This window comes from Oryx dammah, unplaced genomic scaffold (genome assembly GCF_014754425.2).
Source record: "Oryx dammah isolate SB20612 unplaced genomic scaffold, SCBI_Odam_1.1 HiC_scaffold_14, whole genome shotgun sequence".
Classification (NCBI taxonomy): domain Eukaryota; kingdom Metazoa; phylum Chordata; class Mammalia; order Artiodactyla; family Bovidae; genus Oryx; species Oryx dammah.
Genome location: NW_024070198.1, coordinates 45960893 through 45987025, shown reverse-complemented (window position 1 = coordinate 45987025; position 26133 = coordinate 45960893). Strand labels below are relative to the sequence as shown.

Genomic DNA, 26133 nt, shown 5'->3' with positions numbered 1-26133 from the left:
AGTGTGTGTGGTCGGAGCCATCCCTGCCCCTCTCTGCCTCCTCGTTTTGGGGAAAGAAGAGTCTTCCTGAACTCAGCTCCGACAGGAAATGAGATGGAGGGCAGCTGCTGAGTGCTGGGAGGTGCGCTGGTTGGGTGAGGATCCATCCATCTGGCTTCTGGACTGAGGCACCACAGTTAGAAAACCTGGGGAATGACTTGAAAGTGTATTCTGCTGCTTTCAGATGGAATGTCCAACAAATGTCAATCAAGTCTATCTGTGTCATTTAAGCCCTGTGTTTCCTCATTGATTTTGTGTGGATTAGCTTCCACTGGTATAAGTAGGGTATTGGAGACCCCAGTGTTACCCTGCTACTGTCGATTTCCCCTTTTAGGGGGGCAGGAACAAGCAAGAGGGAGGTGATACATGTTTACAAATAGCTGATTCATCCTGTCGTACGGCAGAAACTATCACAACATTGTAAAGCAATTCAGTTCAGTTCAGTTCAGTCGCTCAGTCATGTCCAACTCTTTGCAACCCCATGAATCGCAGCACACCAGGCCTCCCTGTCCATCACCAACTCCCGGAGTTCACTCAGACTCACGTCCATCGAGTCAGTGATGCCATCCAGCCATCTCATCCTCTGTCATCCCCTTTTCCTCCTGCCCCTATTCCCTCCCAGCATCAGGGTCTTTTCCAATAAGTCAACTCTTTGCATGACGTGGCCAAAGTATTGGAGTTTCAGCCTCAGCATCAGTCCTTCCAAAGAACACCCAGGACTGATCTCCTTTAGGATGGACCGTTTGGATCTTGCAGTCCAAGGGACTCTCAAGAGCCTTCTTCAGCACCACAGTTCAAAAGCATCAATTCTTCGGTGCTCAGCTTTCTTCACAGTCCAACTCTCACATCCATACATGACCACTGGAAAAACCATAGCCTTGACTAGACAGACCTTTGTTGGCAAAGTAATATCTCTGCGTTTTAATATGCTATCTAGGTTGGTCATAACTTTCCTTCTAAAGGGTAAGCGTCTTTTAATTTCATGGCTGCAATCACTATCTGCAGTGATTTTGGAGCCCCCAAAAATAAAGTCTGACACTATTTCCACTGTTTCCCCATCTGTTTCCCATGAAGTGAAGGGGCCAGATGCCATGATCTTAGTTTTCTGAATGTTGAGCTTTAAGCCAACTTTTTCACTCTCCTCTTTCACTTTCATCAAGAGGCTTTTAGTTCCTCTTCACTTTCTGCCCTAAGGGTGGTGTCATCTGCATATCTGAGGTTATTGATATTTCTCCTGGCAATCTTGATTCCAGCTTGTGCTTTGTCCAGCTCAGCGTTTCTCATGATGTACTCTGCATATAAGTTAAATAAGCAGGGTGACAATATACAGTCTTGACGTACTCCTTTTCCTATTTGGAACCAGTCTGTTCTTCCATGTCCAGTTCTAACTGTTGCTTCCTAATCTGCATATAGGTTTCTCAAGAGGCAGGTCAAGTGGTCTGGTATTCCCATCTCTTTCAGAATTTTCCAGTTTCTTGTGATCCACACAGTCAAAGGCTTTGGCATAGTCAATAAAGCAGAAATAGATGTTTTTCTGGAACTCTCTTGCTTTTTTGATGATCCAGCGGATGTTGGCAATTTGATCTCTGGTTCCTTTGCTTTTTCTAAAAGCAGCTTGAACATCTGGAAGTTCTCAGTTCATGTACTGCTGAAGCCTGGCTTGGAGAATTTTGAGCATTACTTTACTAGCGTGTGAGATGAGTGCAATTGTGCAGTAGTTTGAGCATTCTTTGGCATTGCCTTTCTTTGGGATTGGAATGAAAACTGACGTTTTCCAGTCCTGTGGCCACTGCTGAGTTTTCCAAATTTGCTGGCGTATTGAGTGCAGCACTTTCACAGCATCATCTTTCAGGATTTGAAATAGCTCAACTGGAATTCCATCGCCTCCACTAGCTTTGTTCGTATTGATGCTTTCTAAGGCCCACTTGACTTCACATTCCAGGATGTCTGGCTCTAGGTGAGTGATCAAACCATCGTGATTATCTGGGTCGTGAAGATCTTTTTTGTACAGTTCTTCTGTGTATTCTTGCCACCTCTTCTTAATATCTTCTGCTTCTGTTAGGTCCATACCATTTCTGTCCTTTATCGAGCCCATCTTTGCATGAAATGTTCCCTTGGAATCTCTGATTTTCTTGAAGAGATCTCTAGTCTTTCCCATTCTCTTGTTTTCCTCTATTTCCTTGCATTGATTGCTGAGGAAGGCTTTCTTATCTCTTCTTGCTATTCTTTGGAATTCTGCATTCAGATGCTTATATCTTTCCTTTTCTCCTTTGCTTTTCACTTCTCTTCTTTTCACAGCTATTTGTAAGGCCTCCCGAGACAGCCATTTTGCTTTTTTGCATTTCTTTTCCATGGGGATGGTCTTGATCCCTGTCTCCTGTACAATGTCACGAACCTCCGTCTATAGTTCATCAGGTACTCTGTCTATCAGATCTGGTCCCTTAAATCTATTTCCCACTTCCACTGTATAATCATAAGGGATTTGATTTAGGTGATATCTGAATGGTCTAGTGGTTTTCCCCACTTTCTTCAATTTAAGTCTGAATTTGGCAATAAGGAGCTCATGATCTGAGCCACAGTCAGCTCCCGGTCTTGTTTTTGCTGACTGTATAGAGCTTCTCCATCTTTGACTACAAAGAATATAATCAACCTGATTTTGGTCCATGTGTAGAGTCTTCTCTTGTGTTGTTGGAAGAGGGTGTTTGCAATGACCAGTGCATTCTCTTGGCAAAACTCTTATTAGCCTTTGCCCTGCTTCATTCTGTACTCCAGGGCCAAATTTGCCTGTTACTCCAGGTGTTTCTTGACTTCCTACTTTTGCATTCCAGTCCCCTATAATGAAAAGGACATTTTTTTGGGGTGTTAGTGCTAAAAGGTCTTGTAGGTCTTCATAGAATTATACTCCAATAAAAATACTTCTCTGGTGGCTCAGACGGTAAAGAATCTGCCTGCAATGCAGGAGACCTAGGTCTGATCCCTGGGTCAGGAATATCCCCTGGAGAAAGGAGTGCCTATCCACTTCTGTATTCTTGCCTGTTGAATTCCACGGATGGAAGAGCCTGGTGGACTGCAGTCCACAGGATTGCAAAGAGTCTGACAGGACTGGGCGACTAACACTTTCACCTTTCAAAAATAAAGTACACAAATAAAATTGTAAAATTCAATACAAAACAAAAAACCTGGGGAAGCCTCCAGGGCTGATCTTCTGAAAAAAAAAAAAAAATCCTTTAAGGCAGAGTTTGTATGGTTAGAATCCTGAGCGATTTGAATAGACTTTGTCTGAAGTTAGTATCAGAAACGGGAGCACCACTGTCTCTCTCCACACTGCCCCCTAATATGCGACATGCAGCCCCCCACCCCCAGTCCTCTCCTCGGGGTTTATTTTCTACTGTGGAAGCAGTGATTTTAGCAGAGCAGGCTGGAGACATCCTGCCTTGTCTAGGACCACACGCATGAGTGTCTTCAGCGCAGTTAACTGCCTTTGGTGAAACAGAAGTGAAGGTGTCCGTTTCAGAGCGATGGAAGCGTCCGACAGTGCAGGTCCTTCTTGGAGGTGCGCTCTCCCTTCCAGATAATTAGACGTCATTTGCTCGCTGCTCCACATCCATCTTAGGAATAACACAGCCTTTTGAGGCTTCCCTTGTAGCTCAGTCAGTAAAGAATCTGCCTGCAATACAGGAGACTCAGGTTCGATCTCTGGGTCAGGAAGATCCCCTGGAGAAGGAAACGACAACCCATGACAGTATTCTTGCCTAGAGAATCCCATGGACAGAAGAGCCCTGGCAGGCTATTGTCCATGGGGTCTGCAAGAATCGGACATTACTGAGCAACTAAACCACCACTTTCCATCATCTTGAAACGAGAGGTGAAGGGTGCAGCTCCCTGGCAACAACATGTCCCTGATGTGAATTTTCTGAAAGAAACCCGACTCTCTGACACCAAGGCTGGCGGCTTGCGGAACTCTCAGAGAAAGCTCCCTATTTCACGCTAATGCACGTTTAAAAAATAGAGGTCAAAACCATTTCATTCAAGGTAGCCCAGGATTTTTTTTTTTTTCGAGTGCATGTGCAAGCATAGCCTGAGTGTCCACACGGACAGAATGCCAAATGAGCCACGTTAAGAATGGTCAGGTTCCTGACCTGACAATTTTCCTCTGACGCTCAGCAAATTCGCCACAAAGCCAAGAGGGCTTACTCTAGTCATTCTGTGATGCCATCCAGAAGCATTAATCAAACACTGCAGCATCATTGGAAAACAGCCTCTCCACGTAGGTGTCTGTAACAATCTATTGCATGGAGCTATTTCTGAAACCACAGAAGCCTTGGGTACTATCCAGTTCCAAACCCCGCCTGCGGGCTCTGGGCCATCAGCAGAGCGCCAGCTGGTAATTCCGTGGTGCTACTCTGGATCCGTAGGCCCCGAGAATTTAGGAGCCTCTGAGATCCAAGTCTCTGGCACGGAGGCCCCACGGAGCTCGGGACTCACTAGCTGTTGGGCAGCCCCTTGAGGGCAGAGCTGGGGGCTGAACCTGGCCTCTTGGATGTGACAGTCATATTCTGGCAAGCCGCTGGTCTGCACTCTCTCTTTCTAGAGGAGGGGAACACCATGGATTAACCTCCTCTGCTTCAGAAGGCAAAACAACGGCTCCATCCAGTAGAGATGATCTCTGAGAGCTAAGGGATATGCCCACCAAGCAAAGCCACCTACCAGCCTTAAATTTCCGTGTCTTGAAATGGGATTTGTTTGCAGTCTTTTATTTTTTCTTGTTTTTCTTTCTTTCTTTCTTTCTTTTTTTTACTGTACCATGCAGCATTTGGGATCTTAGTTCCCCAAGTGGGGCTCAAACCTGTTTCTCTCGCAGCGGAAGCTCAGAGCCCTAACCACTGGACCACCAGGGAAGTGCAGAAAAGGCGTATGTCTTCTATCAAGCAACTGAGGATGCATTCTAAGAGGACTTATTTTCAGCCACAGACTTTAAACACCAGGAAGAATGAACCTGTCCTCAGGACCAATCCCGTGCTGCCGTCTCCCATCAGAGCAGAGTGACACCGTCTCCCTCCCCAGCAGTCAGCATGGCCCTGGTATTCAGCCTCCAGCCACACAGATCTGAAGCCTTTCTTCTCAGGGAGGAAAACGCCAAGCATGGCTCCTGGCTGAAGGTGCTCTGAAGTTCTGAGCATAAGGAGATTGTGAGAGGCACCGCGTCCGTTCATGAGATAGACCGACCCCTCGGCTACAGCCAGGCTCACTGGTTTTCGTTTTCCGGGGTGTGCTCCATCCACCTCCTAGCAGAGACGGCGTGCTTGGCCTTTTACTCAATGTGTCTGAAACTCAGCCAGCGAGGAGGCGGCTTCTGCAGCCGGAGCTTCCAGGATGTGACAGAGCCGGGTCAGACATCCGAGCTGCAGGGCTCACCAGGGCTGTGAGTCATGAGGCTATGCTGCTCTCGCGCTTGTAAAAATAACAGTGAAGTGGTGAGACCCAGCTTCCAAATGGAGCTCCTTCCACGAGAATAGGCTGCAAAAATGCCAACAGCTTGAAATTGGCTCACCTGCTTGAAATTCAGGCGGTTTGAACCAAACTGAGGGATAACACAACACCCCGTGTTAATTCTGAGATCCTATCCTCCGCCACGCTGCAGGGTCAGTTTGGGCTGGTATGATTTATTTTGCACATTCATGTCTTCGTCATCTCGTTTCCTTGTGTTTTCTTCAGTCACCCAATCACCCATTCCATTCCCCCGGGACTGGGAGGGTGAGGCAGGGATACCAGCACTTGGTGCAGGAAGGTCATAATCAGGACTCCTGGGCACTGAGCGCTCTTGGCGTCCAGGTGCCCAGCCCTGCCTGCCTCTCTCCCTGGGCCCTGGGGCTACCCTGAGAGCTGGTCTGGCCATCTCTCCCCACTCTCCATCCTGCACGGTGCCCCAGGGACCCAGCTCCTAGGGGGACTTGAACCCTGATCACTTTTCTCAGTGGGTAAACCCATGGTTGATAACAGGGCCTCATCTTAGCGTGCATGCTCAGTTGCTCAGTCATGTCCAACTCTTTTGAGACCCCATGACCTGTGGCCCACCAGGCTCCTCTATCCATGGCAACAGTACTCGAGTGGGTTGCCATGACCTCTTCCAGGGGATCTTCCCTGGCCCAGGAATCGAACCCTCATCTCCTGAGTCTCCTGCATTGGCAAGCAGATTCTTTACTGCTTGAGCCGCTGGGGAAGCCCCTTCATCTATGACTATAGACCTTTAACTGACTGACCTACAATGTACCCCTTTCAAGGCAGGGAACTTCAAGGCTTGTAGGTGGCTTTGACTGACAGGCTACTCCTTCGTTCTTAGGAATCCACATGAAATGAATGGGGGGACTGGGAAGAGAACTGCCATTAAAAACCCAAATGGGGCTGAAATGTGTAGTTCTGGCCCGATTTGGGGACCACGGCAGACCGAAACATGGCTCTCCCCTGAGTTCAGGGAGAATGGGGCCAGAAGTACCAGCAGGCCCACCTGACATTTGCCGCACAGCCACAAAATCAAACAAAACCAGCTCGGCCTCATGTGCGACAGAACTTTACTGGGACGCTTGGGGGTGTTGCGTGTGTGCTCAGTGGTGTCCGACTCTTTGCGACCCCATGGACTGTAGCCCATCAGGCTCCTCTATCCCTGAAATTTTCCAGGCAAGAGTCCTGGAGTGGATTGCCATTTCCTTCTCCAGGGGGTCTTCCTGACCCAGGGATCGAGCCCACATCTCCTGTGTCTCCTGCACTGGCAGACAGATTCTTTACCACTGAGCCAGGTTAGTTGCCTTCAATTATTTATTTATATGTCTCTTGCTCCAAAAAGGAGGCAAAGCAGCATAGGGAGTATTAAATCACATTCACTTACACACCAGCACTTGTGTGCGGGCCCAGAGAGACAGGGTCTCCGCTAGAAGGCCTCCACTCTAGAAGGGGAGGGAGTGGATGAATACGGCTTTTCCAAAGAGTAGTGAGTAGCAGAAAATCCCCGAGGGCCGGAAGTCTCATAGGGAGGACTGGCAGCCCTAGGGGTGATGGGGAGACCTTCCCAGAAACTAATGATGAAAGCGGGAGAATTATAAAGATCTAGTTGGAAGTATCGGAGAAGGCAATGGCACCCACTCCAGTACTCTTGCCTGGAGAATCCCATGGGCGGAGGAGCCTGGTGGACTGCAGTCCATGGGGTCGCTGAGAGTCGGACACGACTGAGCGACTTCACTTTCACTTTTCACTTTGATGCATTAGAGAAGGAAATGGCAACCCACTCCAGTTTTCTTGCTTGGAGAATCCCAGGGATGGGGGAGTCTGGTGGGCTGCTGTCTATGGGGTCGCACAGAGTCGAACATGACTGAAGTGACTTAGCAGCAGCAGCTGGAAGTATATCATGTTCCCAGAAGGAAAAAAAAAAAGTCCTTTATTGCAAAACACCCCGGGGGAACATTCCAGTGCCCTGACCATCACTGCTCACACCAGAGCTGGCTTCAGAGATTGAGAAGAGACGCTCAGAACGGGCTCAGGGCTTGGGGCTTACCACCGCAGGCCCTGTCCTGAAATTTGAAAGAATTTTGTCTCTGAATCTGTGTTTGACAAAGAGAAGTCAGACGGGACAGCTCTGCACTGTGCCGGGGGCTTGGGGGTATTGACCCACACCTTCTGCCGCCTTCCCTGGGCTGGATCCTACAGGGGCATTTCTGGCCCCCGATACACACACGCCTCCTGCTGAGTTCTAGAGCAGGCGCTGGGCATCCCTGAGGGTCTTTGCGCCCTGAAAGAATCCCTCTGCCCCAGGGAGCGTGGCGTTAAATGGGAGGTAGGAACCACTCTGGCAGGTCTGCAGAGAGGCCACAGAAGGAAAAGCTCTTTTCCTGCTTTTTGAACAAGCAATCGGGCATCTTGTGTAGCAGACCCTGGTCTTGCTAAGTGCCGCCCCAGGCACTGCGGCGAACGCAGAATGCGGTTTTCTTTCTGCTACCTGGTCGTCTCCCGAGTCTCCCTCAGACAGTCATTCATTTGTGCTCTCATCCATGGTACACAGAGGCCCACGAGGCCGCCACGGGAGATTCGGATTGGGACATTCTGGGTCCTCCAGAAGATGACACGCCCCCACGTGGCCTGGCCAGCCCTGGGGCAGACCCACTGTTTTCTGTGCCTCTTCAAGGGCCCAGTCAAGCGTTAGCTTCCTGTTTTGTGTCCCGCATTACATAAATCATGGGGAAAAGTAGAAAACAGGCATTTTTAAAAATATGCATTTTCTCTAGCTGAAGAGACAGCTCTATACCGTCAGACCATTCTCTGAGTTTGGTTTTTCATTCCTCAAGATTAGCATTTCATTCTCTTTAGACCCTGCCCCTGAAGGAAAAACCCTTTCCTATGGATTTTTGGAGGCACCGGCCAGGACTGCTGAGGCACTGCTGACACGGTTTTCCATCTTTCCCAGAATCTGGTGGAGAAATTTCAGGGAATCATTGTCTCAGTCGTCTGCTCACCCTCAGTCAGGCCCACTGGGTTCTGTGATTTGGTGCAATTTCAACTTTTTTTTTTTTTCAAATTCCCCAGGGATACTGTGATATATACAACAGACACATTTTTATGAGTTACAACCCAGCTGAAGTAAAAGTTATTATTATTTCTTTAATCTTTAAAGCTCAGATGGTCAAGAATCTGCCCACAAGGCAGGAGAATTGGGTTCAATCCCTGGGTCAGGAAGATCCCCTGGAGAAAAGCATGGCAACCCACTCCAGTATTCTTGCCTGGAGAACCCATGGACAGAGGAGCCTGGTGGGCTACAGTCCAAGGGGTCGCAAAGAGTCAGACACGACTGAATGACTAACACGTTCACTTTCAAACTGAGTTTCAGAAAGGGCTCAACCACAGCCATAGTCTGATGAAGAATGAAGACTCCCATCTGTTTTCAAATGCCCAGATGTGGTGCATCCTGGCGAGGTTCTGGATTTCCGACATGATATCTGGATTTCCAGCATGGAATGGGGATGTCTGGAGCACTACCTAGATGTCTGACAGCAGTGCATCTGCTTATGGAGAGAGGGGGAGGCGCCCGCTGCAGGCCTGCAGTTTGGCCCTCAGGGCAGCTGGTTCTTCCTGAGCTTTACCAGGCCTGGGAGCAGCCACCCTGATGAAGGTGTGTCTCCTGTGCAGGGAAATAGCTGGGGGAAGCCCTGAACCTGGGCCTAGGATGCTGGCTAGAAGCAGATCTTCCCCATAGAAAAGCAACGGCCTCGTGCACTTTCCAGCATCCTCACTAGGAACACAGATGACTTTTTGGCTATTCATGTTGTGCTAGAACTTTTCTAGGATATTCCCTGGTGGCTCAGTGGTAAAGAATCCGCCTGCCAATGCAGGAGCTGTGGGTTCGATCCCTGGGTCGGGAGGATCCCCTGGAGAAGGAAATGGCAACCCACTCTAGTATTCTTGCCTGGGAAATCCCATGGACAGAGGAGCCTGGTGGGCTGCAGTCTATGGGGGTCACAAAAGGCATGACTTAGCGGCTAAACAACAGCAAGAGAACTATTCTATTGCTTCCACAGTCCCATCTCAGATGGACAGAATCCTGGAGCCTTGCAGAGGTGGGTGGTTAAGGAGGTGGGCCACTTGACTAAAGCCACCCAGGCAGTTGGGAGAAAGCAGGGAGCCTCCTGACCCCCTAGGTGGGCCCCTCCTCTGCTCCTTTGCAGGTAGTGTTATTTGATCGAACTCACTTCACAGGGCTGCCCAGCTGCCTTCCCATGGCACACCATCTCCCTTTATTGTTCTTCTCTGATTGGTACCATCTCCTGCTGCCTCTGGACCTTCCTGGTCCCGGCATGTGCCATCCCGGTGCTCACCCATCTTCTCAGGCAGTGCCATGGAAATTGATGCCGGGTGCCCTGGGTGCAGGGCAGGTGCCTGGACTGCCTCCCTGGAGGCTCCTTGCTCTCTGCTTGGCCCTGGCAGGAGTGCATCAAGGTGAAGACAGATGGTCTTCACTCCCCACTCATCTCAAGGAGCCGGGCTGAGCTACCTCTGAGTGGAAGCAGTCTGGCAGTGAGCCCGAGATGGGAACAGAACAGCTCTGTCCCCAAGTCGATCCTGGAGCTCCTGTCACTTAAGATGATGGACACCAGGGGTCACCAGACCCCAGCTGGGCGGACAGAGGCCATTTGGGGAGGCCTGTGAACCTGCACGGACACTAACTCTCTTACTGGGCTTTCTGTTAGGGAAACTTGAAGTGAAGTGAAAGGCGCTCAGTCGTGTCTGACTCTTTGTGACCTCAAGGATTGTAGCCTGCCAGGCTCCTCTGTCCCTGAGATTCTCCAGGCAAGAATACTGGAGTGGGTTGCCATTCCCTTCTCCAGGGGATCTTCCTGACCCAGAGTTCGAACCCAGGTCTCTCGCATTGTAAGTGGATTCTTTACCGACTGAGCCACCAGGGGAACCCTACCACGTGGCATTGCAAGTGGAGTGGGAAAAAAAAAGCTTAAAAAATTACACAACTTACAAAAGCACTGTTACAGAGAGAGATGTTTTTGGCTGTTTGATAAAGCACTGTCCCCTCCAGTGGAGAGCGTCACAGTCGCAGGGTGACATCACTGCCCTTTCGTACGAGCCGGCGGAGGCTGAGCGCCTCGTCTTAGTGATGCTCCTCTGTCCCCTTGCCCCAAACCCACATGACTCAGGTTCTATCAAAAATAATTTTTAAAAGGAAACATGACTTAATCCTCAGCTGCACAGGAGGAAAACACACAGCCACGGGTAGTGAATCACTCATGAAAAATTAAATAAATCCACCCACGGCGGGAAACAGCACCACAGAATGTCGGTGTTGGCTTCACATTGGAAGGAAGCCAAAAGCAGGTCCTGGAAATCATGATGCCTCTGAATCTTATCTTGCTCACATTGTGTGCACTTGAGATCTCCAGCTTCATCTCAGCAGCACACGCTTCCAGCCTGGTTTTATTTATTTCTTTGGAGAGCCATCACAAGAGGGGAGCAGAGTGGCACTGGCGTTTCCATGGCATCCGAGGAGGCTGAGCAACTCGCCCTCCTTGCCCATCACTTCTCATGAAAGAGACCCCATCGCAGGCCCCCAGAACCCTTTGCTGGGATGGACTGCAAAACAGTGGAAAAGGGACCCTTGTGTTATTAACTAATGCTTAAGTTTTGAAATCAAAACCCACAGTTTCCAACTTTTCTTTCCTGTATGTATGTGAACAACATCACAGAAAGAAGATTGCTTTTCCAAAATTGTTTTCTGGGAGCCAAATGCTCTTTTATAGGTTCCCACTTCTTCTGGGGGACAGTGGGAGAGCTAATACAAATAAAAGGGCAGGGGCAAGAAAGCACCAAAATAGACACTTGCTTTCCAAAGGGAAGATTATAAAACACTGACAAATTTCATCCTGGAATGGAAGGCGATAGGCCCCGGATACGGAGGACACACAGCAGTGGTTACCTGAGGGGCATTTCTGCTGTTAACACAAAATCCAGAGAGAAACACCCCTGAGCACAGACCTTTCTGTCATGAAGGGGCCTTTAAAAAAATCCTCACCAGACTCTCTGCTTTTTAGACAAAGAAGGTGTGACTCAGACATGAAGGGACACGTCTAATTCATTCAGCTTTCTCCAGCTAAACTCTATTTCTGTCCACTCCTTGTTTGGGCTACTGCGCAGAACACACACTCAGAATTGCTAAAGAAAGGACTCTAATAGAGACCTTACAGGCAGTATTTCCTGAAATCAGAATGAGGATCTACCACTGTGTTTTTTCAAGGTCTGGCACAGTCATGAGCCTGCAGGAGACACCTGATAAACGCCAAGCGGGTGAATGGACAGGCTATTGGCCACAGAGAAAGGAAGCCTGGCAAGAGTGTTGGAAGAGATTAGAAAACTGGATTCAGTCAGCAGATAACATGTGGAAACATTTTGGAACCCTGGCCAAGATCAACTTAGGCGATCATAAAACTGTTCCCAAATAGAATTATCTACCAGAAATCTGTTTGCAGAATCCATGGGATATAGTCCTAGTTACTAATGAACTCTATTACTTTCATAACAGTCAAATCACATTTTCCATAAAAGCGTGATTTCCATTTCAACAGGTCTGCCCCTCACCTTTGGAGAAGATGTTGAGAGCTGATTGGTTTCCAGGTGTGAAAGGAGCCTGGGCTCTGTGCAGGGGACACGGGGACTTGTGCGCCCCCTCCCCACCCACCTCTCCACAGCCCCCCAAGTGTGCTTTCTCATCTTTCTTGCAGAAGGGAGAATGCACCCCTAGCCTGACTCCAGGTGTCGCGAGGCTCAAGGAGCTTGCTTTGCAAGCTGTTCACTGCCCCGTGTGTGCGTGAGCTGTCAGTGCTGCTCACTTCTCAGGATAAGCCATTTACATTATCTGGCAAAACAGGAAAGAGATCAAGTCCTGTTTCGGGGAATGTTAATTTCCAACAACATGATGTTTAACAAAAAATTAACTTCTCAACAGCAACACGGTAGCTTTAAAAATATGTATACATATCTAACACCTGAACACAAAATCAGCACCATTTCTGACAGCAGATCTATCTTGGGAGAGTCATCTGAAATCAGTTAAATACCATCAACATGTATTTTTAAAATGTTGTTAGAATGCCATCGGCCCCCATCACGAAATAACACAAATCCAAGTTCTGGCTTTGGTTTATGTTCATTTCAGTTCAAAACAAGGAGAAAAGCTACTCAGAGAATCTATTATGTGACGCATTTTGGTTCAGCAATTCCACGGGGATCTTTCCTTTTCCAACATTTTAAATAGTTGATAGCAAACTCTGCGTCGTAAGAAGGAGTCTTTAAAAAAGTCACTTCCAATCGGCAATTTTGGAAAGAATGCACAGACTCTCACGGGGCCCGCATGACCCAGTTCACACAGGGCCGCCCCCCGCCACACACCGCCCCTGCCACCCAGGATGGGGCTGCAGCTGGGGGTGAGGCCCTGTGTCCAGTGGAGACTTGTCCATGGTCCTTCCATGGGACCCCAGGACTCCTTCCTGACTCCGCAGCTCAATGGGTCTGAGAACGTTCTCTGTAAGTCACGCCCCCAATGGTTTCATAAATGTCTTATCCTCCCTCCCCCCAGCGTCAACGCTGCCTCTCGCCAGGCAATGGGCACAGATCTACAGTTGACTATGCCATCTGTCCCTGCAACATCTGCCACACGGACAGGACAAGCTTGTCCCCAGACGGTCAGCCCTGCCTCGTGAGCCCACACACCAGCTCCCGGGAGACCTGCTTGCTGCTCAACCACCCAGGCATGGCCCGCTTTCTCAGCATGCCATTGGTAACTAAAATGCCACTTCACAAATCTAGTTGTTAAGGGAAATGAAAAGGGTGGTTTTGACTATAAAAATAGAAAATGTCTGACTTAAAACGGATAGGATTTTGATGTGTCATCCAGGCAGCCCAGGGCCCCAGTGATGGTTGGGGATTGTTTTCCTACAAAGTGAGCTTCACGTGACTTCCTCCCAGCCCCCAAGCAGACCGCTCTCTGGACCATCCCCACGCACCACTTGGCCAAGAACCCAACAGGGCGCCGCTAAAACAGTTTCCTGAAGCATCGGTTCCTGCCCAGGGCGGCACAGAGCTAACCCAAGGGCTTGCTAATGTTTCATTTAATGGATGCTTCCTGATAATATTCTTTAGGCCAGTTTTTAAATACCTTAGGAATGATTAGGGTGGCCAAAAACTTCACTTGGGTTTTTCCGTCAGATGTTACAGAAAAATGTCACATAAACATAAAATATCACATAAATACAAAATATCACATAAATATAAAACACAGCATGATTCCCCGGGGATAAGGCTGCCCTTTGGTTTCCCTTTACCTCGTGTCCCACGAGGACGATGCTGGGCACCCATCCTGGCCTGACAGAATCCATGTCTTCCTGCCAGCTGGAAAGGATTTCTAGAAGAATTCCAGCTCTGAGCTGGGTCTGCTGGGAGCTCAGAGATGAGAAGTGCATTTATATAGCAGATCTGTGTTCCTGTTTTCCCTAAGCGGAAACTCTGACAGCTCAATATCCCTGCCTTTGCTATATGACAAATGAATACCTAGCAGACGCTTTCAGGAGGCACTTCTTGGAAGAATGTTGAAACTTTCCTGGGGCTGGGAAATGGAAATGGAAATAAGCGAGGGATTAATGCGTTTGTCACCATCAGATCCAAAGGCATTGTTCCAACTGGTTGTCAGCTTCTACTCTCGTCTGCGGGAAAGGAACAGCTTCGTTGTTGGGAGAAACACATTTTGCCTGGACAGGACAGTCCACGCGTGTTGATAAAACCCCCAGGACATGGCAAATGAAGGAAATAGGAATCGGATCTCTAGGGAAGTTTTCAAATCTCCCGTGCCCTGCACACGATGCTTTGCTCGTCTTCCTGTAGACTTGGAAAGCGGCACAGGCCACACAGCACCCGTTCTGCCAGTGGAACTGCAACCCGAGATGGGCGGAAGGCACGCTTGGGGTGGCCCCCCTGCCCCGGGAGAGCAAGCCCCTGCCTGTGATTTGAAAACCATCAGACTCTTCATTCCTTTCCTTTCTACCATGGTGGCTGTTTAAATCAACAGCCAGGGAGAAAAAATGGCTTGGCAGAGGACAATCATGTGTATTGAAACTGATAGAGTTGGAAGCACAGAGCCTTACAGAGGACGAGGCTAGTGAATGGATATTCTAAGTGAATTTTAAAATTAAATTCACTGTTACTTATAATTAACACTTCAAGTTTTCTTTTATTCCTGGGTTATTTCCATGAACCACAGTGAAATCACCAAGCTGCATTATCGTTTAGTTTTACTTACTGGTGGACACCGTTTGGTATAATAATGTATTTAACAAGACCTCAAAGAGCTGGAGAAAATATTTAAACCTTGATTGTGTATCTTCTGTATGTTCTTAATTCTGAAATTCCACTACATTTTTTTAAAACACTAAGCAACTGAGATCCTCAGAGTTGCAAGTATTCTCCAATTGAGGGAACTTTGGTCATTTTTGATCGATATGAACTACAATTATTATTTCCCAAATCTATTTTTAAATATTGAAAAAAGAAGAAAATATGAGAATGGGTGGTTGTACTAAAAAGACTCCTCTTAATCCAGTTTAAAATTGACCTTTTTTTAAAAAAAAAAAAGTCAAATATTAAGCCGGTGTCTTTTTTTTAATGAAAAAATCATGTTATTGCTAGACAAGGAAATGATTTTCGATATCCATTAAAGTACAACAAATATATCACTACCTTGTTGCATGCCTTCATTATTTTTTTTAATAGTTTGATTTATTTATTGGTTTCTTTACCTCTGAGCCACCAGGAACAAAAACAATTTTATTAAACACTTATTCTTGGGGTCATTTCACTTAAAGTCACAAGAATCCTGGGAATTGCTTCCAGATAAGAACGAGGTTGGCAAGTTCACTCCTCTGGGGCCACTGGCCTGGGATGGTCTCCAACCTCAAGCGGCCTTGGCCTCCAACCAAGGTGACCTATTTATTTAGCTCTAAATGACTCAAAAAGGCAAGTGTCCAACCTCACGAATTAAAAATAAATTCCTTTCTATTAATTGAAACCCTGAAGCTCTGGAAGAGAAGCTCTCAATAGTTTAGCAATGAATTTGCCACAGGCTAAGAGACCTATGATTCTAAACAAAGGCAGCAATAAGGTAGCTGTGGTAGGTAGGTAAGTTCACACTTCCAACAGACTTCCCTCACACCGAAGAGAAAGATTCTAGAAATCAGAAGCAGTCTTAGTCTAAGGACTCAGCGCCCTGAGAACAACTCTACCTTCCTGCTGAAAAGGAGGCTGGGACCAGGGGGAGGAGATGCTGCCCGAAGCTTTGGCTGCCAAGTGCCCCTGGTGGAGACCGAGGTCAGAAGTCGGCCTCCTGCACAGACACCCAGCAGCTTTCGGGGGAGGAACTTCCAATTCTGCAACTGGTTTGAGACGGTGGGAGCTAGGGGCTCCCAAGTCATGGGCTCACTCAACTGAGAGCCAGGCTGACCCAGGCATGGCCCGGCAGCAGGTCGACCAGACGAAAGGGCAGGAAACGCTCGGGCGAGCATCTGTGGCAACTAGTGTAGATGGGCTGATGCTGAGACAAAAGCCAAGGGAGGCAAAGGTTGGCCATGTCTAATACATCACAATCCGCACCTAGTTTGCGAAGGAGATGAGTCTGGGGGCCCGTCCTCCCACATTTCATCCCAGCACGGTCGGGACCCGCAGCTTTTCATCGGCAGCAGGTTTAACATCCTTGCCAGCCCATTTGAATGAAGAGTACCTCTCACTTGGGATCCTAAGACAAGAAGGGATGGCGGACTTCCTATAATTAAGTCTCCATCCCACTAATATTGTTCCAGTAATGACCCTTCTCTTTGATTCCTCCCATGGACATTTGCCTGAGGAAAGCGTGCCACTCAGAACCATCCACATCCAATAATTACAGGACAAAGAACATGGAAAACAGAATGAGTTGAGTAGGTAGGAAACGGAAGTTTTCCTCTTCTTTGTCTTGATAAATCATTGACTATATTTAGCATTTTTCGAGATAGGCAGAAACAGTCCACATGACCAGAATGTCCTTGATCATACCAGGAATAACCACAAGCATGAAAGGCACAGCCTTGAAAAAAGGGGGCCAAAGAGTTGACCCCTCGGCCTTAGAATAATTCTGAACAGAGTCAAGGGTTTTCAAACAAGGTGATACATTTGAGAAAGGCAACTGCCCCCATCCCGGTTCACTCACGAAAGGCACGCACACAGGAGGGCCGAACAAATGTTACCTGCCCATAGGCTGCAGCCACTTCAAAAGCTCTTAGATGGTCTTCCCTCAGTTTCCTTAGGAAACCTGACCGCAGTAAGTGGATGAAGTGAACACAGAAAAAGTGATGGTATTTCTTTTCCTAAGTACCAGGACCTGGAGGCTGTAGCATATTGCCTCAAAAGGCAAAAACTGATGGAACGCCAACACTGTTTTTTATTTATTTATTTATTTTACTAAAAGTGCAATCCAGAAAAGCTCCTCTTCAGCAGTTTTCCCCACAGCAGATCAATTTAAGAAGCAATTACCATCAAAGCAATTATGTACCCTGTGCTCCCAACAGTCCCCAAATGTGTGTCACTGAGATAAGACAAGGCCCTTTTCACTGAGGACAAGCCAGTGAGGGAAAGCTTGTGGACACTGTGTTCTCAACAATGCATTTCAGGGCTCTGAGCAGCTGAGCCAGATTCGAAAAATCAAAAAAAAAAAAATTATATAACCAAAAGTGTGATATGGGCCTGCTCAAGCCAGTTAAGGCATAAAATTCAAATGTAACATGCTGATCGCATGGCCTTCTTTCTCTAGAAGACAAAGCTTCTCTAACAATGAAAGCCAACACATTTTTTTCCCCACTAGTTAACTACACACCAGAGAGAATCTTTGAAAAGTTTTGTACTCACCAAGGGAAAACGAGGGCTATAGTCTGAAAAAGAAAGAGAAAAAAAGAGAGGGTCAGTTTTCTGGTTGTTTTGGCCACTGCTTTCTCCACAGCACTAGTGGAATGTGCTCATTTTCCCCTCATGATCTGGGAGCTTCAGGAGACCCGGGTTCAATTCCTGGGTCAAGAAGGTCCTCTGGAGAAGGGGATGGCTACCCACTCCAGTATCCTTGCCTGGAGAACCCATGGACAGAGGAGCCTGATGGGCTACAGTCCACGGGGTCGCAAAGAGTCGGACACGACTGAGTGACTAACACACACACACTGACACCTTTTAGTCTCGACAATAATAACACCTTTCCCCCCACAAATATCAGCTTTCAAAAGCATCTTGCCCTGAGCGCTCCTGTAGTCTCTGCTTGTCCACTGATGGCTGACCAGGGAGGGGGCACCCTGGACCTGAAGTGTTGGCCTCTGGCCCCTGAGGGCTCCATCTGTCAGGGGCTCCTTCTGTGACCAACAGTGTCCCTTCCTCCCGAGCCACCCCATCAGCCCGTCTCTCCACAGACAGCCTCTTCAAGCCCGCTGGGGACACCTCCCTGCACCCCACTTTTCCAGCTCAGTCAGTATCCAGCTCACTCACCATTCATCTAGTGCTCATGCTCTGTTGGTATTCAACAACTCTACTGAGATATCATTTACATCCCATAAAGCCCACCCGATTAAAATATACAATTCAGCAGCATTTAGCACAATCACAGGCTTCCCAGGTGGTGCAGTGGTGAAGAATCCACCTGCCGATGCAGGAGACGCAGAAGATGCGGGTTTGATCCCGGGAAGCTCCCCTGGAGGAGAAAATGGCAACCCACTCCAGTATTCTTGCCTAGAGAATCTCATGCACAGAGGAGCCTGGCGAGCTACCGTCCATGGGGTTGCAAAGAGTCGGACACGACTGAGCAACAGAGCCCAGACACGACACCCGAATAGTCCCGGTGAATCCTCGCATGCACCCACGCAGCACAGCCTGTTTCACCATCTTCCTCACCATCTACCTGGAGCACACTTCATCATCCCAGAGGAAGTCCCCTACCCATTAGCTCCTAATTCCGCCCCCCGCCCGCCCTCTCCCAACCTATTGGCCCAGGCAACCACTAACCTGTTTTCCGATATGGATCTGCCAATTCTAGAAAATTCATATAAACAGGGTCCAACAGCAACTGGCTGCTTTCACGGAGTACGCTTCTGAGATTCATCCATGCCATGGCCTGTACTAGTTCTGACTCCCCTCTACAGAAGGCTACCATTCCATTATGTGGACAGACCACCTTCTGTTTATCCATTCTGCTCAGCCGAACAACACGACCGTGTGCTAGGATCTTGTGTGAGTGGCCAGGAAGGCAGCCTCGTGCCAGGGCTGGGAGCGTGCATCTCCCAATGGCTGGAGACCTCACCCTGTTGTCATCACCTTTCTGCCCTGATGGACAGTGGAATCATGCTTTGATGTCACTATTGTTTAAACAGCAAACACAGTACGTGGCATTTTCCACCAAAATAGACTACTTATCTTAGCCATGGCCAGGCTAGATGTGTTAAACCAATTACACTGATAACAAGTTGTTGCACTAATTGAAAAGTTGACCTGGGAAGGATGTTTGAAGCCAAAGCAGCAGAAGAAATAATTCTAATATTGAGGAATCTTGCATCTGTGTCTGCAGATGTGTGTGTGTGCTTAGTTGCTCGGTTGAGTCCGACTCTTCTGCGGCCCCAAGGACTGTGCCCCATCAGGCCCCTCTGTTCATGGAATTTTCCTGGCAAGAATCCTGGAGCGGACTGGGACTGCCATTTCCTGCTCCAGGGGATCTCTAACCCAAGGGTCGAACCTGGGTCTCTTGCATCTCTTGTACTGGCAGGCAGATTCTTCACCACTGCGCCACCTGGGAAGCCCAATCTCGCATGTACTTATTGGTAATGATGGAAGACTGAACGCTTCCCCCTAAAACTGAGACAGAGGCAAGGGTGTCCACTCTCTCACTCACATTTAATATTGTCTCGGAAGTCCCAGTCAGTGTGATAAGGCAAGGAAGAAAAATACATAGAAGTTGGAATGGAATAATAAGACTTTATGCTCAGATGACAAGATCATGTACATAGAAAATTCTACAAATCTACAAAGAAGCAATGGAGACCCAGTCTGTTAGTGTGTAATCCAACCTGTTTAAAGTGACAGAGTTCCCAGAGTGCAAAGGAGCCTAGAAGCACACAAAGTACACGGGGGGAAAGACAAGTGGGCATTAAGTGTTGGGTGAGGGGGAATCATCGGGGGCACAGAAACAACTTTTTTATAGAAATAACTTATTACAAGAGCCCACTTCTTCCAATCCTGCAAAAGATCTTGGGAAGATGCTAGAAAGAGTAACTTCTGGTCTTTGTCTGGGGCCAAGTATGGGGAGAGGCCAGGGGTCCCAGGTACCCTTAATATATCAGGAGGATTCATAGAAATCCTCACAACTCTCTTCCAAAACAACGCTGAATCATCTTAATGTAAAACAAAACCCCAAGATGTACAGAAGCAGGCCTGCAGCCTTGAATCAAGCTGAAAGAACAACCACAAGACCAAAAGGCCAGCTGGGTGTAGAACCAAGTGGGCAGGGTGTCCGCGGATGGTTAAGGAAATGAGAAAGTACGATGGACTACATCCTAATAAACGAGCCCGATTATTAATCATTTTGAATTAAACTTTGAAGCAAATTTTTTTTAAACAGAGCCAAAATACACGAAACAGTGGGCACTACAAAGAGATCACACATTATGCTGGCTCGGGGCTCACACATGCTCGCTTGAAACCACAACTACCAGCTTCACTGAAGGACAGAATTAGAGCAAAACCCCAGCAACCAGAATATCCTCTGAAGTCAGCTTTCATCACACAAACACTTCCTTTAGCCCAAGACCCTTCTGCAGACGCCTACTGTCACAGTGGCCCAAGATCTGAAAAGGTGAAATAAGCACATTATAAAGTGAGGGTAGGGGAAGCTGGTCCCGTGGACAAACCCACTCCTCTCGGAAGGGCGTTGTCCCTGGGGAGCTTACAGGGCACCGTACCACAGCTGGATGGGCTCCTGGTCCTCCTGATTCTCCAAAAGAGGAGAGAGAGAAGCTGCCGCTTCACTGAGCCCGTTGAGTGCCTCAGTGCCTGTTTGCAGCACCCACAGCCAACAGCCAATCGCAAGAGCAAGAGGAGTCCCATTTTAAGGATAAGAAGACTGAGGCTCGGCGAGCTCTCTGACCTGTGTCACCCAGAACAGGGAAGCAGGGGGGCTAACGGCAGAGATGCTGGGACCACTCTTGGCTGGCTGCCCAGGGGAAGGCAGCCTACACTGTGGCTTCCCCTGGTTGGCTTGTGTTTTCCTTTCTCATCTCCATCCCCCATCCCCACCAGAAGTTGTCACTTCTCCAGGACCACCTTTCTTTTCTTTACATTCCTAGTGTCTGGGGTGCCGCCTGCCAGGAGAAGGACCCACAGAAGACTTTTTGTCCAGGGTGACAGGGATACTGGAGGATTCCTTAAAGCCTCTTCTAACTCTAGAAGGAGTTCCACTGCGGTCTAAGGGCCGGAAAGATCTAGAAACGCCCAGGCTGGCCACACACTTCCTGTGGGGAAAAGCAGTTCTATGGGAGAGGCTGGGCTCACAGAAGCCTGGGCTTCTGACCACACATGTGTGGAAGTCTGTCCCCAGGATGGACAGGGCCAGCCGCTCGGCTTCAGAGAGCAGAGGCAGGGGGATGTGGCTAGCTAGAAGCCTGGGAAAGAGGCTGCACTGAGCGAGACTGTGGAACAGGGGAAGTCCACCAAGGGGGGCAGGGAGGGCAGCCAAGGTCAGGCGGGCGGGCACTCCTCCGGGAAGTGACCCGGCCACAGGGCTGGTCCCGATCGCTCACAAGATATGGAAAGACCCAGTGACGTCACTGTGCATCCAGACCTCGCTCAGAAGAAAGGAAAACAGAACCACTGGGCTGCTCCATTCAAGGCAAACAAGATTATTCTGACTTGTCAAGCTCTGAGCTGGGCAGCCTTTCCAAGCTCAGACAGAAGTGAAACATCCTTTCCCTGGGCCTGAAGCATCGTACACATTCCAGTGGTTAGACTGTATGTTGCTGAGGGTGTATCGACAAGTTTTCCTTTTAAATTGGCAGTATTGACACGTTTTTCTTTTAAATTGGTGGTGGCATTTTTAAAAATTGGATGTACGTTTAAAAATTTGGATGTATATTTGCATTTTATTTTTAAATTTATATATATGTATTTCTACATGTACAGCATATCTAAAATGTGAACTTTTAGTGATGGGTTAAAATGTTATAAAACAAGGGCACACAAATAAAAATCTAACACAGGCGATTAGATACCTTAAACTCTGGCCTTGAGGTCACCTTCCAGGAATGATCAGACCCTAGAGTGAAGGGCCTCCATCCTGGCGGTGTTCTCTTGGGCTCTGTGTCCCCCAGAACATCATCTGGTCCCAAAGTGTTGGTCACAGCCCTTGCAAGAGCACCAAGTGTCAATTATCCTCAGTCACGGTGACACTCCAGCACCACGACCAGGACTGTTAATGTGGATGGGGTCCCCCGGGAAGATCCCTACACCTGGGAAAGCAACTGAGACCCCATGGCATCCACCAAAGGCAGTGGAAATGGAGGAACCCCCCCCCCAAATGACCCATTGCTGTTTTAGCATCGTGTCCAGGGCAGAGCTCACCCTGCTTCCTGGTGCTGATTCAAAGGACAGGAGAGTAGAGAGACGCCTCTGAATCATCTGCCGCAGATCCTGGCTGATCTCATAACTCTGCCGAGTCTCACAGCTTCCTTGTTTACCTTCCTGGCATCAGCGAAGCTGTGAGTTTCTTTATTTTCTAATGCACGAAAGGAAGGCCGGAAGTTGCTGCTGAACAGGGGAAGTAACCTCCCTGAACGATGAGCAGTTTGGTAGACTCTTCTTCTGCCCACCCTGCAGAAGGGAGAGGAGGGTCCCTAAACCGACGTTGCCAAGGCTGAAAAAAGAATCCATTTTCTCAAGCTCCCGTCCTGTCACTCTATGATGGACAAGCTGGCCTTATAAATATTTGGCAACTTCTAACAATTATCCATGGGCAGCTGCTCAGAAGAAGATCCATGCCTGCTTTCCAAGAGTGTTTTCTGAGGCACAATCCCCTGCCCCCCAAACGCACATATCTCTAATTACCCCACAGTTGGGCGTTCCCTCTTTGGATGAGGAAACTATACAAATTGGTAAGCCCAAGACTCCACTTTCAGAAGTACAAACAGCTTCCAGTTTCCGCTCTTCACGTCTGTCTAGGCCATGATCAAAGAGATGTTTTTCTTGGTCTAATGAACGTTCAGCAAAGCTCAGAGAAAATGATGTCTCTCTAATATTTAAATACTGAATCAGTGTTTGGAGGTGTTATTTCTTGGAGAGTCAGTTTGAAATGCCCTCACTTCTCACCAGGTGGCTCGAGGCCTGTGAGCAGGCCGCCGACTGTGTGTGATCACCCTAGCCTCCACCATAAACGGCAGCAAGGTGCAGACACCCGGGGCAAAGCCGTGCTCTCCAAGGGGTGGGCCACCACATTAACTCATTCTTCAGGAGGATCATTCTTCCTGTGGACCCAGGATGAAAGGAAACTACCATGCATTTCTTAATTTAAAAATATCAATTGTTGCTGTTATTTAAAATGTCAGTTACCAGCAATGATATACAATTGGCAAAGGGACAAGGAAAATGTGCCACCTGGTTCGTATTAAGAGATGCGTTTGGGGGAGAAGGGATCCAGGTATGTGTGTGGCTGAGTCTCTTCACTGTTCACCTGAAACTATCACGTCATTATTAACTGGCTATATCCCAAAACCAAAGAAAAGGTTTTTTTGTTTTTAAAAAAGGAAAGAAATACATCAACGGAACAAAATGGACTCTGAAAATAGATCCCAATAAATATAGCGGTTTAGAACAAAAAAAGAGATGCGATTTTATTATTACATAGTAATAAGTATTGCTAATGATAAAGGCAACAGGCTTCTGCCCATCAGATTGGCATCAGTAAGAAGAGCCAAAGGTGTTGGGAAACACCTGCCCTGGATTGCTTCCCAGAGCCTGAAGTTCCCCCGGAAGAATCTCAGGACGTGGAGAGGCCACAGAAGTGGTCCCCGGACACTCTGCAACTTGGGGGTCTACATCCTACTGCTAAGGCCTCCTACTTCTAATGCCAAGCTCCCCTTTCGGCAACCCCCTCCAAAAGCCACAATGTGCTTCTCTCAACATTGTCCAGGGTGGAAATTTCTAGAGGCCTCTTCCCCAGAGAAAGTGTGTCTTACTGCCCTCCAGACAGACCAAGATCTCCCCCACACCATCCCTTTCCTCATGCTGCTCCCCGACCCAAAAAGCTCCCATCTCCCCCAGACTTGCCAGGGGGTGCTCAAGCCCTGCCCTCTCATTGAAGGCCTCTCATCGAAGCCATTAGGCTACCTTGGTCTTCTTCCTCCTGCCCCAGGGACACACAGCTGTTCTCTGCTTCACCCTCTGTCTGCATCTTCTTCCTCCAGCCCCATCGTTACATCAACGTGATGCCCGAGACAGTGGATGGAGATACGGCCACCCTGGCTGCCATCTCGCCTGCCCTGTGATGTGGGCGGGTACAGTCTACAGTTCACAGCTGACAAAAGCAGGATGCAGACACTCACCCCAAATCCACAGTCGGTGGTGAGTTTGCTACTTTCTGAACAGAAAACCTTTATCTCTAACTCGAACTTCTTTGTTACATACACAGTTCTGTGCACATACTAGAAATTCAGAAAATACTGGTTGGAAGAATGAGTAAGTGCTTTAAATCAGACGTGACTCTTCATTAAGCGTTTACGTACATGCTAGGGTCATGCCAAGCACAGAGGATTTAGAGATTTAAAAAAAGTACGTGGATGGAAGCTCCAGGTGTTTACTAGAAAGGAGTCCAGAGACAGGCTGATCAACAGGTCACTGAAACACTGGGGCAAGCAGGGTCTGATCTGGTGGGTCCAGGGGCTTATGAGAGATGACAGTAGCAGCCCTAAGCCACGTGGGCTGAAGTTAGGTATCTTTCTTCGAGGATGAGATTCCCAGGCAGATGACACAAACAGAGGCTAGGAAGCTGGGTAGCTCGTGGAGCATTCTAAAAGTAGCAAATAATATGAATCCTGGCTTTGACCTCAGAACAAGTCGCTTCCCCTTTTTGAGCCTTAGTTTCCTCCCCTGCAAAATAAGGATACACATCCCTACCATGCTGGGCTGATAACTGAGAGACTAACCCCATACAGGACCCCGGACTGAACTCCGTAGATACCCGAGTCACTGAGAAGGATCTGGATCTGTGAGGCAGGCGGGGCATGGGAAGCTGCAGAGGCATTGGTTTGGATTTAGGCTGAAGCTACGGGTGGACTGCAGAAGTCTGCCAGCCTGGAGTCCCTTTCTACTCTCCTCCAAGGTCACTGTGGTAGCTGCAGGGAGTTAACAAAGGCGGGGTTGAGCTGAGTGTGGACGGCAAGTCCCTGATGGTCCAGGTGAGGGGTGGAGGGGTACTCCTGATGTCAGTGGCAGTGGGGAGGGAGCTGCGGGGAGGTGACTACTTAAAGACCCAGGGAGCAGAGCCCACCAGCCTTGGGGAATGTATGTGAAGAGGAAAGCAAGGGAGGAAGAAATCAAGGTGACCTTGGACTTGGGCGCCCGTGTAGACGTTCGCCACTCCTGGAGGTGGGGTGCTTGTCTCAGAGTCGCCAGGGAGTGGTGTGTGTGCAAATCCCACAGACACACAATGTCCCCAAGATTCTGAAAGCAGACATCCACGTCTAAAGAAAGAGAGAGCACCTTTTGGAAATGGTACGATCCTTTGTCAGGAACGTGGTAACAAGAGCAGAGAAGTCCGTTAGGTATTTCCAAGAAAGTCTTTGAAAATCTGTAAACCAGACAACCAAAAGGTCTACGAATCAACCAGTTTTTTGCCCCAGACCCCTCAAACACTTCATGGTTTCCCCTCTCTTTAACTGGCTGATCTGAAGCATCTAAACTAACTATGTTATTAAGAATTTGTGGACAACGCACAGAGAAGAGGCTGGCTTTAAACCAACACGGCGAAAGGGACGACCCCCCATGTTCACTGTGTTGTCTTCAAGAGAAAAAGCTCAATGTCTTCATCTGACAGCGAGCTCATGATGAAAGGTGAGCTTTGGGGGAATTCATCCATCACTGAGCTTCTAACAAAAACGTCTCCAGGCTCAACATGCGTTGTCGCTGAGGAGAAGCCCCGATTTCCCCCCCGGCCCGCCACAGAAGAAGTCCTGTGAACTTGTGATGAATCCCTCCTCCACACGTTAAGAACACTGCGGCATTCATCTGCTAACAAAACCGGCATTATGACACAAATATGTAGCCTCGCATCCGGCAACAACATACTGCCACAGACGTGTCGTGTTTGACTGGCATTCTGTTTTGTCTACCTAGAAAGGTCAGCCCTCCTCTTCCTCAGGGAGGCAGGGCACCCATCATCCTCAAGGAAAATGGTTTTCTTTCTTTACGACTCAGGGAATCATCCTCCAATGAATGGATCTGAGCTGCTTCTGCAGGCAA

General features: G+C 48.4%; 1 protein-coding gene across 2 annotated transcripts in view; it reads right to left on the bottom strand.

The window, feature by feature from the left end:
• The window catches only part of PTPRE (protein tyrosine phosphatase receptor type E), a 179376-nt gene that overhangs the window by 88660 nt on the left and 64583 nt on the right, over window positions 1–26133 (bottom strand). Inside the window, exon 2 of one of the 2 annotated variants that reach the window (XM_040254775.1) lies at window positions 17509–17531. The gene's annotated coding sequence lies outside the window, so the exon portion shown is untranslated. Of the gene's footprint in view, window positions 1–13904; window positions 14660–17508; window positions 17532–26133 lie in introns of those variants that run through there. The other variant, XM_040254776.1, reaches the window with a different exon arrangement.